At 39.5% G+C, this 17,697-nt stretch overlaps 1 protein-coding gene across 1 annotated transcript in view; it reads right to left on the bottom strand.

The window, feature by feature from the left end:
* LOC109905068 (bifunctional heparan sulfate N-deacetylase/N-sulfotransferase 1) overlaps window positions 1-17,697 on the bottom strand; it is an 88,981-nt gene that overhangs the window by 48,200 nt on the left and 23,084 nt on the right. The gene's annotated exons all lie outside the window — the stretch shown is intronic.

Below are 17,697 nucleotides of genomic sequence, written 5' to 3'. Positions count from 1 at the left end.
AGTCACCTGGAATGCATTTCAATTAACAGGTGTGCATTGGAATTTATTTCCTTCTTAATGCGTTTGTGCCAATCAGTTGTGTTGTGACAAGGTAGGGGTGGTATACAGAAGATAGCCCTATTTTGTAAAAGACCAAGTCCATATTATAACAAGAATAGCTCAAATAAGCAAAGAGAAACGACAGTCCATCATTACTTTAAGTGATGAAGTTCAGTCAATCTGGGAAATTTCAAGAACTTTGAAAGTTTGCATGAGGACGTTTTTTGTTTCTAGCCATTTTGAGCCTGTAATCGAACCCACAAATGCTGATGCTCTGGATACTCAACTAGTCTAAAGGCCAGTTTCATTGTTTCTTTAAACAGAACAACAGTTTTCAGCTGTGCTAACATAATTGCAAAAGGGTTTTCTAATGATCAATTAGCCTTTTAAAATTATAAACTTCAATTAGTTAACACAACGTGGAGTGATGGTTGCTGATAAATGGGCCTAGGTACGACTATGTGGATATTCCATTAAAAAAACTGCCATTTCCAGCTAAAATACTCATTTACAACATGTCTACACTGTATTTCTGATCAATTTGATGATATTTTAATGGACAAACAATGTGGTTTTCTTTCAAAAACAAGGACATTTCTAAGACGTGCTACTACATATATATATCATGGTGTACAAGACCCCTGTCTGATTGGCGCCTGTGAGTGGACTGATCCATTGTGGAGGCTGTGGGGATGGTACAGTCCATCACTAAGACGTGCTACTGAAATGGTATATGATTATATTACATAAGAACAATGGTGGAACAATGGTGGTCGCTGTCCGCAGTTCTGAAACACATCAGTGCGCTGTTGAATTGGCAACATTTCTAGACCATGTTGCTATGTGCATAATAGCCAAGTTAACCACCATATTGGTGTTGCGATATCAGAAGAATGAGGAGATGAGAAAACAGCCCTTGCCTTATTGTCAAAGAATAGTGAAGAGAGCGGAAACCCCAACTTAATTATGTCTACAATCAATGGCCTAAATGTGTCTGGCTTTATAAATCATCCATATATATCTACAGAAATAAGACAGCTCCTGCTACTGTTGCCTGTTTGACTGTTTAATATCCTACTGATTCTGTGAGCACCAAGCTTCACGCAGCAACATGTCAAGTAGGGGTGGGCGATATAGGCTAAATATTATATCATGGCATTTGAAAAAAATTGGACGGTATGACGGTATTTGACATTATTTTTGTTTTTGAATAATACAAGTTCTACATCTGCTTTATGAGTAGTGAGTGATCCTAGGGTGGGAACACATACATTCTAAGTGATTTCAATATGTATTTATCCATTCTGATTGTTTTATACTGTTCAATTCAACTTCAACCAAAACAAATTTCAGCACTTTTATCACATTTGCATTTCCTGCACACAATTGCAGTGGTGGAAAAAGTACCCAATTGTCATACTTGAGTATAAGTAAAGATTCTGTAATAGAAAATGACTCAAGTAAAAGTGAAAGTAAAATAATACTTGAGTAAAAGTCTAAAAGTGCTTGGTTTTAAATACACTTAAGTATCAAAAGTAAATTAATTGATCAAATGTACTAAAGTATCAAAAGAAAAGGTATAAATCATTTAAAAATCCTTATATTAAGTAAACCAGATGGCACCATTTTCTTGTTTTTATTTTATTTTACGAATAGCCAGGGACACACTCCAACACTCAGACATAATTGACAAACAAAGCATTTGTGTAGTGAGTCCTCCAGATCAGAGGCAGTAGAGATGACCAGGGATGTTCTCTTAACAAGTGTATGAATTGGACCATTTCCCTGTAAGTAAGCATTTCACTATAAGGTTGTATTTGGCGCATGTGACTAATAACATTTCTATTTGATTTGATTTTCCTGTCCTGTTAAGCAATCAAAATGTAATGAGTACTTTTAGATGTAAGGGAAAATGTATGGAGTAAAAAGTACAGTATTTTCTTTAGGAATGTAGAAGTAAAAGTAAAAGTTGTCAAAAATAAAAATAGTCAAGGACAGATACCAACAAAAATGACTTAAGTAGTACTTAAAAGTATTTTTACTTAAGTACTTTACACCACTGCTCAATAGAGATCACTTCCACGTAGGGCTGCACGATATGGGCAAATCTTGGACTTATTTTAAACCAAATGTTGCAATTGCGATTTGACTTGTGATTTAGAGCAACACTGTTGGAATCATGGAAATAGAATGACTATTCTAATTCTTTAGTTAGAATATAATAGTGGGCACTTTGAATACAGCGTTGTTTGAGATGACAACGAATTAAAATGCCAGGGAACATTTATTGTGACAGGGTAGTGTTGATAAATGTTTCCTAGGGGACCCTATAAGCTTTGGCTACAATGCATGTTTTCTCTTAGCTACTTCATGTAGCCAACATATTCCTCTTTGATTTTGAAGATACTGTTGAACAAACATTCTGATTCAGGTCTGTATCATCATTGGTAACATCAGGCTGTATTAGCTAGCTACGTTTGCTCTTACTCAGTACATTTATTAGCTAGCTAGCAATTAGCATTAGCGGCTAACAATTAGCATCTCACAAGATTTAGGGCAACTTGCTAAGAAAAGACAAACTAGCTGTTTGCTGATGTAAGAAACATGGCTAGGTCGGTGTGGAAAGTGGCAGGGAGAGAAAGAGTGGAGAAAGATGACTCAAGTAGCGAAGTAAACTATAAAAAGTGACATTACACATGGCATATCACATTTAACAGACCAAACATTTGAATACCGGTATAGAAGGTAAAGTATAAACCCAAACCGGCCCCTGCATCAATACCGGTATATCATAAAATATGGTATACCGCCAAGTCCTAAACAATTTCAGCTGTTTTTAATCTTTACTTTACACTTATTTTCCCATTAATACACTCTCTGGTATTATTTATAATAAGCAAAAAAACATATGTCCTCTCACTGTCAACTGTGTAAATATGTGTAAATATTTGTATGAACATAACAAGATTAAACAACAGACATAAACTGAACAAGTTCCACAGACATGTGACTAACAGAAATGGAATAATGTGTCCCCGAACAAAAAAAAGGGGGGGGGGGATCAAAATTAAGTCAGTACTGCAGTGCATCTCCTCCTCATGGACTGCACCAGATTTGCCAGTTCTTGCTGAGCGATGTTACCCCACTCTTCCACCAAGGCACCTGCAAGAGGTCTAGGGAATGGCCCTAGACCTCACCCTCCGATCCAACAGGTCCCAGACGTGGTCAATGGGATTGAGATCCGGGCTCTTCACTAGCCATGGCAGAACACTGACATTCCTGTCTTGCAGGAAATCACACACAGGCAGTATGGCTGGTCGCAATGTCATGCTGGAGGGTCATGTCAGGATGAGCCTGCAGGAAGGGTACCACATGAGGGAGGAGGATGTCTTCCCTGTAACACACAGCTTTGAGATTGCCTGCAATGACAACAAGCTCAGTCCGATGATGATGTGACACACCACCACAGACCATGACGGAACCTCCACCTCCAAATCGATCCCGCTCCAGAGCACAGGCCTCGGTGTAACGCTCATTCATTCAACGATAAATGTGACCATCACCCCTGGTGAGGCAAACCGCGACTCGTTAGTGAAGAGAACTGTTTGCCAGTCCTGTCTGATCCAGCAAATGGTGGGTTTGTGCCCATAGGCGACATTGTTGCCGGTGATGTCTGGTGAGGACCTGCCTTACAACAGGCCTACAAGCCCTCAGTCCAGCCTCTCTCAGCATATTGCGGACAGTCTGAGCACTGATGGAGGGATTGTGCGTTCGTGGTGTAACTCGGGCAGTTGTTGTTGCCATCCTGTACCTGTCCCGCAGGTGTGATGTTCGGATGTACCGATCCTGTGCATGTGTTGTTACACTTGGTCTGCCACGGTGAGGACAATCAGCTGTCCGTCCTGTCTCCCTGTAGCGCTGTCTTAGGTGTCTCACAGTACGGACATGGCAATTTATTGCCCTGGCCACATCTTCAGTCCTCATGCCTCCTTGCAGCATTCCTAAGGCAAGTTCACGCAGATGAGCAGGACCCTGGGCATCTTTCTTTTGGTGTTTTTCCAGGGTCCGTAGAAAGGCCTCTTTAGTGTCCTAAGTTTTCATAACTGTGACATTAATTGCCTACGGTCTGTAAGCAGTTAGTGTCTTAACGACCGTTCCACACGTGCATGTTCATTCATTATTTATGGTTCATTGAACAAGCATGGGAAACAGTGTTTAAACCCTTTACAATGAAGATCTGTGAAGTTATTTGGATTTGTACGAATTATCTTTGTAAGAAAGGGTCTTGAAAAAGGGACGTTTATATTTAGTATTGTTTACACTCTTTCAAATTGTCTGAAAAAGTATATTTATAATAATAACACTCCTTTTTCCTTGATCTCCTTTGTTATTATTATTACTGTTATGATGATGATCATTATAATAACAAGTAATATCATTATCATTAGTAGGCTTGGTACAGCAGCCTTGTATAACCAAGCTGTAGGACTAAGAGTGCATCATATTATGTATTAATACTGTAACTTACTTAGGCCTATATTTCAATACTTACAGTTGAAGTCGGAAGTTTACATACACCTTAGCCAAACACATTTAACCTCAGTTTTTCACGATTCCTGACATTCTAATCCTAGTAAAAAGGATTAGAATTAGGATCACCACTTTATTTTAAGAATGTGAAATGTCAGAATAATAATAATTATTTATTTTAGTGTTTATTTCTTTCATCACGTTCCCAGTGGGTCAGAAGTTTACATACACTCAATTAGTATTTGGTAGCATTGCCTTTATATTGTGTGTGTGTGTGTGTGTGTGTGTGTGTGTGTGTGTGTGTGTGTGTGTGTGTGTGTGTGTGTGTGTGTGTGTGTGTGTATGTACGTACAGTGGGCTACAAAATTACTGGCACCAATGACTGGCAATGCACAAACATATTTGAGAATTATAGAGAAAAACTCAAAATACCAACATGTGAGAAATACTACATTTGATTACATTTTCAATGGAACCCACCAAAATCATTATTGATTTAATTAAAAATCAATGTCCTCCAAATCAAGGTTTCACAATTAATTGCACCCTTAAATATTATTATAAATAACATTAAACCAGGAATTAAATCCCACTTATTTAAATGTATCTAAGTCTTAAGGAACTATTGAGCCATTACATCACTTCCTGTTTCACCAGGGTATAAAAATGAGGTAACATGCATGCAATATCCCTTTGTCATCCAACACCATGAAGAAAACAAAAGAACTGGCTGTTCAAAAGAGACAGATGGTCGTAGACCTTCATATATCTGGTAATGGCTACAAGAAGATCCACAAACGATTGAATATACCACTGAGCACTGTCAGGGCAATTATTAAGAAATTCAAAAGATATGGAACGGTTGAAAACCTCAAATGCATTTTGCCCCCTGGATAGGGAGGAGGATGGTGAGAGAAGCAACAAAATCCTCAAGATTCACTGTGAAAGAATTGGTAGCATCTTCAGGTCACCAGGTTTCAAAAAGCGCCATCAGACACCACCTCCACAACCACAGACTCTTTGGAACGGTTGCCAGAAGAAAGCCCTTTCTGACCACAAGAAACAGACGCAAGGGCCTGGAGTTTGCCAAATGTCATTTAAATTATGACTGGAAGAAGGTGCTCTGGTCAGATGAGACCAGAATAGAACGTTCTGGTCAGATACAGCATCAGCATTTTTGGCGCCGTAAACAGAGATGCATACTAGGAGAGGCACCTCATACCCACGGTGAAATGTGATGGTGGGCCAGTGATGTTTTGGGGCTGTTTAATTTCAGAGGTCCAGGGGCACTGGTTAAGATTGATGTCATAATGAATTCCACCAAGTATCAGGCAATTCTGGCTGACAATCTGGTTGCCTCTGCCAGAAGGCTGAGACTTGGCCATAGGCAGACTTTCCAACAAGGCAATGACCCAAAACATACCTCAAGATCCGCACAGAAATGGTTCTGTGACCACAAAATCAATGTTTTGCCATGGCCATGTCAGTCGCCGGACCTCAATCCAATCAAAAACCCGTGGACTGAGTTGAAGAGGGCAGTTGATAAGCGCAAACCCAAGAATGTGAAGGATCTTGAAAGGATCTGCATAGAGGAATGGTTCAAAACCCCTCCAAATGTGTTCCTTAACCTTGTCAAACATTACAGGAAAAGACTCCATGCTGTTGTCCTTGCCAGAGGTGGTTGCACTTAGTACTAGATGAGGAGTGCCAATAATTATGAAACCCTGATTTTGGTGAAATGTATTTTGTATTAAATAATTGTATGATTTTGGTTGGTTCCACTGAAACATTAATAAAAAGTGTAGTATTTCTCACATGTTGGTATTTTGGGTTTCTCTCTATAATTATATTGTTTATCTTTTTTTAAATGTATTTCTTGTGCATTGCCAGTCATTCTGGAGCCCACTGTATGTATGTGTGTATGTGTGTGTAGCAGGATTTAGAATCAGACGGGGGATACCGGAGATGGAGTATAGGCTAGAATTCTCAGCCGTGACATATTTTAACTCAAAATATGGACTTGATAAGATATGGGAACAAGATTGTATTTTTTTATTCTGGACTGGTTGTCATTCAGGTATGTTGTTTATGTTGTGTCTCGTTGACTGTATATGCTGTTGGTAGCCTAGTAGTTGGTTCAGTTGTTTTTGTAAAATGAAAAGCGTATTTTGCAATAAACAATGTAAATGTGTTAATGCATATATTATTTGGGCTTTGTAGTTCCCTAGCCTCAGAGCCCATGCCAGACTAAAATCAGCTGGGGGCCACTCTTTTTGATGCCTTATTAATAGATTTATAAAATCTATGCAACGAATCTTCCACCAACTGGTTTCTGTGCATACCAATGCACCACAAAGCACTAACATTGTTTCCGATATACACAGGACCAGAGCCATTTATTTGGGCCGGAATAACCAATTATGGGGCCCAGAGGGCAAGAATGTCTTTACCCAACTGTAGTCGCAAAAAAGACATGTAAAATCACAACACGGTGGTGCCACATGTAGTGGCATGTTGGGAAAGCAGAGACACGTGCTGGCCAAATTGATAACACCAGTCTGATCACAACGCAACAACAGAAATGAAGGAATTTACTTTAGGAAACTTTCTAAATGGACATTTAGAGAATTAGGAAACTGACACACGCACACCTGTCAAAAGGACACATCAATCATAGCCACCAGCATATCTTAAACACACAAGAGCAAATCACATTAGTCGTTTCCTAAAAACGTTGGCTATTAAAAACCAATAGGCCTATGTGATAATGCTAAAACAATATAGCCTATCAAATGAATTGACAAGGAAAGTTTGAAGGGGGATAGAAAGACAGCTATGCAATAGAAGGCATATGATGAAGATTAAATGTACAACTATTAGCCATTTGAGTGTGGTTATGCTGATACCACATTTTAATCTAAATCTGTCCCCGGCTGATATTTTTTTTCTCCGTCTTGCATAGCACCTGTTCAGGTGGTATGGCAACATAGGCTTACGAATCATAGACTAATATATGACTTACAATAATTTGTAACACATCTGTGTTCACTGTTCCCGTCTTGCACAATTCACACATCTCTGCTAGCATCAGCTCCACAGGCCTCTCTCTTCCGCTCTCCTCTCTCTATTCATAATAGCTCTTCGAACCAGTAGCTCTAAGCTGACTATAAAGTAGGTTGCAGGGTTGGAAAGGCACTGGCGGCAAGTTTGAATGATGGTGGTGGTGATAAACGCATAGCCTAAATGGCTGAACTGATGTGTTGCAAACGCGAAGGAGATAAATTCATTAGCACAACACCTGCTGTAGATACTGGTGAGGGTAATGTTTTTCATGTGTCCTAGCAAGTATGAGCGTGCTTGATATCAACATTTCCATCCATGTGCCATATTTGAATTGTGTTATCATTCAAAATGCCGATGCTGAAATGGAACTGTTCAACAAAAATGTGAGAAGGAAAAAATGTCTAAACATTATGATGATAAATAAATATGCAACAATAATATTAACAAGTGTTCGAACAAAAATGTCCATATTTAAGCTATTGAAATGTCTGATAAATGCAATTAAAAAATGACAAAGAGTCACATCACAACAGAATTCGATCTTGATAAATCCAATGCATCAAAGGAATATTGTCCATAAATCAAAACCAACATTATGAAATTTAAATTTTTTATACACAGTACCAGTCGAAAGTTGACACTGGAGGTCGACCGATTATGATTTTTCAACACCAATACCGATTATTGGAGGACCCCAAAAAAAAAACGATACCGATTAATCGGACGATTTTTAAAATGTATTTGTAATAATGACAATTACAACAATACTGAATGAACACTTATTTTAACTTATTACAATACATTTAAAAAATCAATTTAGCCTCAAATAAATAATGAAACATGTTCAATTTGGTTTAAACAATGCAAAAACAAAGTGTTGGAGAAGAAAGTAAAAGTGCAATATGTGCCATGTAAGAAAGCTAACGTTTAAGTTCCTTGCTCAGAACATGAGAACATATGAAAGCTGGTGAGTCCTCAATATTCCCAGGTAAGAAGTTTAAGGTTGTAGTTATTATAGGAATTATAGGACTATTTCTCTCTATAACATTTATTTTTCATATACCTTTGACTATTGGATGTTCTTATAAGCACTTTAGTATTGCCAGTGTAACAGTATATCTTCTATCCCTCTCCTCGCCCCTACCTGGGCTCGAACCAGGAACACATCGACAACAGCCACCCTCGAAGCAGCGTTACCCATGCAGAGCAAGGGGAATAACTAAGTCTCAGAGTGAGTGACGTTTGAAACGCTATTAGCGTGCACCCCGCTAACTAACTAGCTAGCCATTTCTTATCGGTTACACCAGCCTAATCTTGGGAGTTGATGGGCTTGAAGTCATAAACAGCGCAATGCTTGAAGCACAGCAAAGGGCTGCTGGCAAAACACACAAAAGTTCTGTTTGAATGAATGCTTACGAGCCTGCTGGTGCCTACCATCGCTCAATCAGACTGCTCTATCAAATCATATAACTAAGTCTAACATGATAAACACAGAAATACGAGCCTTCGGTCATTAATATGGTCGAATCCGGAAACGACTATCTTCGAAAACAAGACGTTTATTCTTTCAGTGAAATACGGAACTGTTCCGGGTGACATCCATAAGTTTAAATATTCCTGTTACATTGCACAACCTTCAAATGGTATGTCATAATTACGTAAAATTCTGGCAAATTAGGCGGCCCAAACTGTTGCATATACACTAACTCTACGTGCAATGAATGCGAGAGAAGTGACCATTTAACCTGGTTAATATTGCCTGCTAACCTGGATTTCTTTAAACTAAATATGCAGGTTTAAAAATATATACTTCTGTGTATTTATTTTAAGAAAGGCGTTGATGTTTATGGTTAGGTATACATTGGAGCAAGGACAGTCCTTTTTCGCTAATACGTACCGCATCGATTATCTGCAATGCAGGACACGCTAGATAAACTAGTAATATCATCAACCATGTGTAGTTAACTAGTGATTATGATTGATTGATTGTTTTTTACAAGATAAGTTTAATGCTAGCTAGCAACTTACCTTGGCTTACTGCATTCGCGTAACAGGCAGGCTCCTCGTGGAATGCAATGAGAGGCAGGTGGTTAGAGCGTTGGACTAGTTAACTGTAAGGTTGCAAGATTGAATCCCCGAGCTGACAAGGTAAAAATCTGTTGTTCTGCCCCTGAACAAGGCAGTTAAACAACCGTTCCTAGGCCGTTATTGAAAATAAGAATGTGTTCTTAACTGACTATTTAAATAAAGATTCAATAAAGGTGTAAAAAGTATATATATATATATATATATATATATATATATATATATATTTTTAAATCAGCCAAATCGGTGTCCAAAAATACCGATTTCCGATTGTTATGAAAACTTGAAATCGGCCCTAATTAAATCGGCCATTCCGATTAATCGGTCGACTTCTAGTTGACACACCTACTCATGAAAGGGGTTTTCTTTATTTTTACTATGTTCTACATTGTAGAATAATAGTAAAGACATTAAAACTATGAAATAAAACATTTTAGATTCTTCAAAGTAACCACCCTTTTCCTTAATGACAGCATTGCACACTGTTAGCATTCTCTCAACCAGCTTCATGAGGTAGTCACCTGGAATGCTTCTCCAACAGTCTTGAAGGAGTTCCCACATATGCTGAGCACTTGTTGGCTGCTTTTCCTTCACTCTGTGGTCCAACTCATCCCAAACCATCTCAATTGGATTGAAGTCGGGTGATTGTGGAGGCCAGGTCATCTGATCCAGTATTCATCACTCTTTCTTGGTCAAATAGCCCATACACAGCCTGGAGGTATGTTTTGGACTCATTGTCCTGTTGAAAAAGAAATTATAGTCCCACTAAGCGCAAACCAGAGGGGATGACGTAACGCTGCAGAATGCTGCGGTAGCCATGCTGGTTAAGTGTGCCTTGAATTCTAAATAAACCACTGACAGTGTCACCAGAAATGCACCCCCACACCATCTCTTCTTCTTATTGGTGTCCTTTAGTATTGGTTTCATTGCAGAAATTCGAGTCTCCTCTGAACAGTTGATGTTGAGATGTGTCTGTTACTTGAACTCCATGAAGCATTTATTTGGGCTGCAATCTGATGTGCAGTTAATTGCTGATTTCTGAGACTGTTACCTCTATTGAACGTATCGTCTGCAGCAGAGGTAAGTCTGGGTCTTCCATTCCTTTGGCGGTCCTCATGAGAGCCAGGTTCATCATAGAGCTTGATGGTTTTTGCGACTGCACTTGAAGAAACTTTCAAAGTTCTTGAAATGTTCTATATTGACTGACTTTCAAGTCTTAAAGTAATGATGGACTGTCATACGTTATTGCCATAATATGGACTTCGTCTTTTACCAAATAGGGCTATCTTCTGTATACCAACCCTACTTTGTCACAACACAAGGCACACCTGTTAATTGAAATGAATTCCAGGTGACTACCTCATGAAGCTGGTTGAGAGAATGCCAAGAGTGTGCAAAGCGGTCATCAAGGCAAAGGGTGGCTACTTTGAATAATCTTAAGTAGGCCTAATCTCACATAGGCCTATCGTTTTTTTTTTATAGCCAACATTTTTAGGAAAGGACTAATGTTTAACAATTTTTTGGTTACTACATGATTCCATATTTGTTATTTCATAGTTGTGATGTCTTCACTATGATTCTACAATGTAGAAAATAGTAAAAATAAAGAAAAACCCTTGAATTAGTTGTGTCTAAACTTTTGACTGGTACTGTATATTATCAAATATTACATTAGTTGTTTTTTTATTCATTTTGTTAATTTAAACAGAAATTAAAATTGAAATTAAAATAGGCCGATTCAATAGTATTTCTTCTCAATAAAACAGTTCATCTCAAATAAATGACAGGGCTGGCTGGCTAAAAACACAACAGCTCTTGTTTAATGAAACAATATTTCTTTCCATGTGATATCAAAACCATGTTTGTTAAAACGTTTTTAATGAAACGTTTTTAATTAACGTTTTTAATAGGACATTTTAGGTGCATTAGGTGCATTTAGTGCATTAGGATTTAAGCCTTTTATACATCACTTTAAATGCCTGTGGAGAAAGAGGATGTCGCTCAAAGAGGGCTTGAGAATGGAACGTCTTTCCTCCAAAAATGGGCCACACACACACTGAACGCCCGGTCGGAGATGGCATTGGGATCCGGGATGCGGGTGGGAACTGAAAACTATGTGCATGCCACCACAACAGAACAGGGGCGGGTCTGCTTGTTAGACTGGGGTCAAGTTTTACTGACATACAGTATTTTATTTTCCAATCGTCTTGACTCGGGCGTAATGATATCTGCTCCATCCTCCCAGTCGAAGAACTCACGGTATGTGACTGTTGGTCTTTTTGGCTGTGAGGGTCCTGGCTCTTAAACAGTGGGGGGGACCTACGGCTCCGGCTCCACTCTCAAAGCCCAAAGTCACAATGAGCTCTTTGGTTGCCTCCTCTCATGCATCTTCACCAGACACCACTTGGAGGACAAAAACGCTGCTATCATAAAAAGATTGGGGAGAAACCATAGTCACTAGCCTACATGCGACTTCAAGCTAGGCTATATGTTGTTTGAGGTCAGTCATTTTGTAGGCCTACCGCTTTAAAGAACAACGATTTACAATATCATGGTCAGAAAAAAATGTATTTCATTAAAACAAGAGGCGTTGTGTTTTTAGCCGGCGTGCGGTGAAAATCACCGGTCATTTATTTCTGTAGGCTATAGGATGGCTGCATTAGATTAACTAGACCGATCTGGTCGAATAAAGGTGAAACCTGGTTCAATAAAAATTAAGATTCAATTGTTTTCTTGTTTAGCACATGGGGATGTGTGAAACTCACTCCCCAGTCTGAAGTTTTCAAATTGCGCCAAACAATAGCTTGCTTTCACGTGGCGGATTGGTAAACCGCTTCAGGAGGGAGGTCACATGTGCTAGCAAGGCAGAGGTCCTTTACATTTGCATGCATCAAACCTATAGGCATACCCGCATTAATGATAACAAATATATACAGTGCCTTGCGAAAGTATTCGCCCCCCTTGAACTTTGCGACCTTTTGCCACATTTCAGGCTTCAAACATAAAGATATAAAACTGTATTTTTTGGTGAAGAATCAACAACAAGTGGGACACAATCATGAAGTGGAACGACATTTATTGGATATTTCAAACTTTTTTAACAAATCAAAAACTGAAAAATTGGGCGTGCAAGATTATTCAGCCGTTGTTCGTTGTGCGTCAAGCATTGCGCTGTTTATGACTTCAAGCCTATCAACTCCCGAGATGAGGCTGGTGTAACCGAAGTGAAATGGTTAGCTAGTTATCGCGCGCTAATAGTGTTTCAAACGTCACTCGCTCTGAGCCTGTGGTTGTTTCCCTTGCTCTGCATGGGTAACGCTGCTTCGTGGGTGGCTGTTGTCGTTGTGTTGCTGGTTCGAGCCCAGGGAGGAGGGAGGAGAGGGACGGAAGCTATACTGTTACACTGGCAATACTAAAGTGCCTATAAGAACATCCAATAGTCAAAGGTTAATGAAATACAAATGGTAGAGGGAAATAGTCCTATAATTCCTATAATAACTACAACCTAAAACTTCTTACCTGGGAATATTGAAGATTGTCAAAAGGAACCACCAGCTTTCATATGTTTTCATGTTCTGAGCAAGGAACTGAGTTAGCTTTCTTACATAGCACATATTGCACGTTTACTTTCTTCACCAACACTTTGTTTTTGCATTATTTAAACCAAATTGAACATGTTTCATTATTTACTGGAGGCTAAATTGATTTTATTGATGTATTACATTAAGTTAAAATAAGTGTTCATTCAGTATTGTTGTAATTGTCATTATTACAAATACTTTTTTATTTATTTTTTATTTTATTTTTTAAATCGTCCGATTAAATCGGTATCGGCGTTGAAAAATCACAATCGGTCGACCTCTGGTACCTTTATCATCCCTCCAATTAACAGCAAGTGGACGAAAGGCCCTAATCAATCAACCTCTGAAAGGAGAACGAGTCACAAACACTGTTCTTGTTCCTCTGCAGAAAACAGGCCTCCACATGTTGGGATTCATGAACGTTCACGTAATCAGCAGTGTTTACACTGAGAGATAAAAAAATATCCTACTGTTGTACCGCATATTAATTCCAATATGCTGTCGTGCTGTGAACGGAGAATGCTTGTTTTTGTATGTTTTAATTAGTCGTATGACAAAGTCTCAGTGACATTGCTGTTGTTGTGCACAACAAAAGGAATGTTGCAGAATGTCCATAACTTTTCAAACTCTCTGTAAATCAATCAATAGAAAAACAAAAAACACTAAACCTTTATCCCTCTCTCCATCTCTAGCTCTCCCTCCCTCCATCCCTCTGCTCACACAGGGAAGCTAGACAAATCTAATTAGTGATGCCATATCCTCCTTGTCCCTCAGAGACTCCACGGTTCTCTGTCGCAGTGGGAGATTAACCACAACAACACTAGTAGGAGCCGCCACATCAGCCCCAACATCAACACAATTAAGCAGGAAATTAGACGCATGACATGTCGTCACATCCCCTCGACTTCATTAGATTGCCGATATCTCCTCCACAGGTGTAATGTGAGGAGCCTACATTATAAACGTTGCTAGGGTTAGAGCTAGGATATATATTGTAGTCTAGACTTACGTGACCTCAGCTGCACTTTGAGGTCCCTGTAGGTGGTGTTTTACTTGACAGCACTAGGCCTATATGAAGGCCGGACACACGGACAGACAGATAGGCCGACCGACAAACTGACAGTATTGCCCTCTCATAACATAGCATCACGCCCAACCTTGATGGTTGTTATAACAACATTGACATATAAACAATGCAATTAAGGTTTTTCTGGAGAACATATTTGTTCTGGTAGAGAGCTGTCAGACAGAGGGGAGGGGATAAGCAACAACATGTTTACTGCTGATTTCCATGGCCTCGCTGACTTGTCACAGACAGACGGTAGAACTAGTTTGCCTGTGGCCCTGTTTGACAGCTGGCTCAGCTACTGGACTCAAGTGGGGATGAAATGGGCCGCTCCACCGCACGCCAGCCTGTCGTCACCAGCAACTAAACCAAACAACTAACTAACTTCAATACCGGTACTAGGTTTAGTATCACGATACCAGGGTTTTGACTTCGATACCGGTACCATGTTTAGTATCAATCGATACCAAAATTGGTATCAATCGATACCAAAATGCTAGCAAGTTAAAAGTAAAGGTCACAGAATGGCACTTGATCCAGACAGATAAACTCAGCTACTGCTCTGTTCAATCGTTGGGCATCTTTTGAGTTCAATATCATGAACCTCATCATTTTTCAGAGACACAGCCATGTATGCATTAATGAATCAATTGTACAATCAATAACATACATAACCTTCAGAATGGTAATCAGAGTCCCACGTGCCCAAGAAAGTAAAGGGAACCTGCCTAAATGATTACCGCCCCGTAGCACTCATGTCGGTAGCCATGAAGTCATGAAGTGCTTTTAAAGGCTGGTCTTGGCTCATATCAACACCATCATGCCGGAAACCTGAGACCCCCTCCAATTTGCATACCTCCCCAACAGATCCACAGATCCAAACACACCAATACAGTCGTGAAGGGGGCACGACAAAACCTACTCCCCCTCAGGAGACTGAAAACATTTGGCATGGGTCCCCAGATTCTCAAAAAGTTCTACAGCGGCACCATCGAGAGCTTCCTGACCGTCTGGCATGTTATGGCAACTGCTCGGCATCTGACCATAAGGTGCTACAGAGGGTAGTGTGTACGGCCCAGTACATCACTGAGGCCAAGCTTCCTGTCATCCAGGACCTATATAATAGGCGGTGTCAGAGGAAAGCCCATAAAATTGTCAGAGACTCCAGCCTTTCTCTTGAGGACCTGTATAAAACTAACTACAGCAAATGAATTGATGTGATAACCACAGATCTTAGAAGATGGACAATTAAGATGTATTGAAGAACAATCAAATGAAATAATTCGGAGAACTAAATTCAGACTTTCATTTGCTAAAGTCAGATTTCTTTCACTAATTACAGGGATTGGGACTGTAGTGACGCCTCTTGCACTGAGATGCAGTGCCTTACACGGAACCCAAACCGGCTGCGCCATCACGCGCTATTGTGCATAAATGTATTTTGTCCCCCTACACCAAATGTGATCACGACACACAGGTTAAAATATCAAAACAAACTCTGAACCAATGACATTAATTTGGGTACAGGTCAAAAAGCATTAAACATGTATGGCAATTTAGCTAGTTAGCTTGCACTTGCTAGCTAATTTGTCCTATTTAGCTAGCTTGATGTTGCTAGCTAATCTGTCCTCGGATATAAACATTGAGTTGTTATTTTACCTGAAATGCACAAGGTCCTCTACTCCGACAACGAATTCACACAGAAAACGGTCAACTGACTCGTTTCTAGTCATCTCTCCTCCTTCCAGGCCTTTTCATCTTTGAACTTATATGGTGATTGGCATCTACACTTTCATAGTATTACCATGACAACCGGCAAAACAGTTAGTCTTTCAATCACCCATGTGGGTATAACCAATGAAGAGATGGCACGTGGGTACCTGCTTTATATAAATAAATGAGGAGATGGGAGAGGCAGGACTTGCAGCGTGATCTGCGTTAGACATAGGAATTACTTCTATTTTATCCCTTGGCAACGCAGACGCTCATTGGCGCGCGTGAGCAGTGTGGGTGCAGTAATTGAATAACATAGATTCCTAAATGTATTTTGCAACGCTCATGCATGCGACGCGAGCAGTGTAGTCAGGGTATTAGACCGCTGCGCCACTGAAACACCCCAACTGGGTAAAAATGAAGAGGGACCACTCTCCCATAGAAAAACACCTAATAAATGAATCACAAAAGGGCAACTAGTAGTTAACAAATAACAAAACTATACTGCTGTCATGACACAGTAATACTCTGCAAACTAAGTGCCAGTGGGAATTTGAACTTGGGGAGAACATTGAAAATGAAACGTGGGATGCAGTCTGTACGAATACATTACACACACTCAAACATATGGAAAGAGTATCAAAGGAAAACCCTTAGCAGGCACTTTCTAACTCCAGACAAAATGGTGAAGATAAGACAAGGAACAAACATTGGCAGAGTGGACTGATAGAGTGAAAGAAATGTATTTAATGGAAAAGATGACCCTAAAATAAAACTGCAAACAGATGTTCGTGAAAAAAAAGATGGGAACCGCTCCGTGTAAATAATATTGTGCAGACATAAAACTTATTAGTCTCAAAGCAACCGAACATATGATAAATGTGATGACATATTTTATCTTTTTTTTTAGGGGGGGGCTGGACAATAATAATGATTATGCTGAAAATGAAGCCTCCACTACCACTTCAATGAAAAAAAAAAAAAAAAAAAATTTATATATATATATATATATATATATATATATATACATACACACAATACCAGTCTAAAGTTTGGACACAACAACTCTTTCAAGGTAATTTTTTTCCCTCACTATTTTCTACATTGTAGAATAATAGTGAAGACATCAAAAGTATGAAATAATACATATAGAATCATGTAGTAACCAAAGAAAGTGTTAAGCAAATCCAAATATATTTTAGATTCTTCAAAGTAGCCACCCTTTGCCTTGACAGTATTGCACACTCTTAGCATTCTCTCAACCAGCTTCATAAGGAATGCTTTTCCAACAGTCTTGAAGGAGTTCCCACATATGCTGAGCACTTGTTGGCTGCTTTTCCTTCACTCTACGGTCCAACTCAGCCCAAACCATCTCAATTGGGTTGAGGTCAGGAGATTGTGGAGGCCAGGTCAGATGGGATGATGTATCACTGCTGAATGCTGTGGTAGCCATACTGGTTAAATGAGCCTTGAATTCTAAATAAATCACTGTCACAGTGTCACCAGCAAAGAACCCCCATACCGTCACACCTCCTCCTCCATGCTTCACAGTGGGAACCACACATGCGGAGATCATCCGTTACCCTACTCTGCGTCTGACAAAAGCATGGCGAATGGAAC

The sequence above is a fragment of the Oncorhynchus kisutch genome, linkage group LG15, assembly GCF_002021735.2.
Source record: "Oncorhynchus kisutch isolate 150728-3 linkage group LG15, Okis_V2, whole genome shotgun sequence".
NCBI lineage: Eukaryota > Metazoa > Chordata > Actinopteri > Salmoniformes > Salmonidae > Oncorhynchus > Oncorhynchus kisutch.
This window is presented reverse-complemented; position numbering and strand designations above follow the sequence as displayed.